Source organism: Perissodus microlepis, chromosome 13 (assembly GCF_051167445.1).
Source record: "Perissodus microlepis isolate ML-2025 ecotype Zambia chromosome 13, ASM5116744v1, whole genome shotgun sequence".
In the NCBI taxonomy this organism is placed as follows: Eukaryota; Metazoa; Chordata; class Actinopteri; order Cichliformes; family Cichlidae; genus Perissodus; species Perissodus microlepis.
Genome location: NC_140473.1, coordinates 15,331,326 through 15,332,549, shown reverse-complemented (window position 1 = coordinate 15,332,549; position 1,224 = coordinate 15,331,326).

Below are 1,224 nucleotides of genomic sequence, written 5' to 3'. Positions count from 1 at the left end.
TGCATGTTGTTTTTTGTTGTACCAGTGTTGCTTTATTACAGCCTCAACAGAGGTACTCACACAAGTACATGAAAGTGAAATGAATTTCGGGGCTGGGGGGGCACTGAACTGTGTATTATCAGTATTTTAAAAATATTCACAAATCATACTCTGAGGTCCTTACAGTCAGCATCCTGAATATTCACGTGAACTTGACAGTATGGTTATGGTTAGTGTAGTTAACTAAACTAAATACAATTATTTTAGTAAAGTAAAATAAAAACTTGAAAGCCACTGAAACAAAAATAGCAATTATTCAAAAGCTGTGAGAAAATCTGAAATACAGTTGTGGCACTTTAGGACCTCGGATGCTTCCCCCTGATGGTAAATTTTTCAACTTTGTAGTTAACACGGTATTGATGGCATTTTACATAAATGGGACCTGCCATACGGCCAAAGGGCAATAGCCCCAATGCCCACAGGAAGCTCCCACTGTGCTGTTGGACCGTTTGGTAAACAGTTGGCCTCCATAACCTTTGTCAGTGTAGAAAACAGTGAAGGACCAGCTTTTCACTATAACCAGTGTGACATGAAGTAGTTAATTTATTTACCCTTTTTGGTGATGTGCAGTTAGGTCCCTTTTCCAATTGAAGGACACGCCACCTTAGTAAGTCAGTAATTGGTTACTACCAAATCTTTAAAAAAGAAAGTTCTGCCAAGTAGAGCCTACACCTGCAAACAAGGCATAAAATCAAATCGGCAACTTCCTGTTCTCTTTTCGGCATCAGCCATAACTTTTGTGTGGTGCAAATGCACTGAAGTAAAATCACTGTCCATTTCATCAGCGTTAGGGTTGCTACAGTCTGATAAACCCAAAACAACAGATGAGTTATAAATAAATAAAATATGTTTCCAAGTCATTGGGAATTATATCATCAGGTCCAGAAGTATTTTTATTAAAAAAACAAACAAATCATTTTGCCCCTGTACACCACCACACTGGATTTGAAGTCACACAAAATAGATGTGAATCTACAGGCTTGCAGCTCAAATGGTTTAACAAAAGTATTAAATTAGTATTAACTGTTTAGGAATTAGACATTTTTATATAGTCCCCCATTCTCGCAGGCTCAAAATTATCTGGACAAACTGATGTAATTTTGTAATGTAAGCTTGATGAAAATCTTTGCAGTCAGTAACTTCCTGAAGTCTAGAACCCATGGACATCACCAAATGTTTCCATCC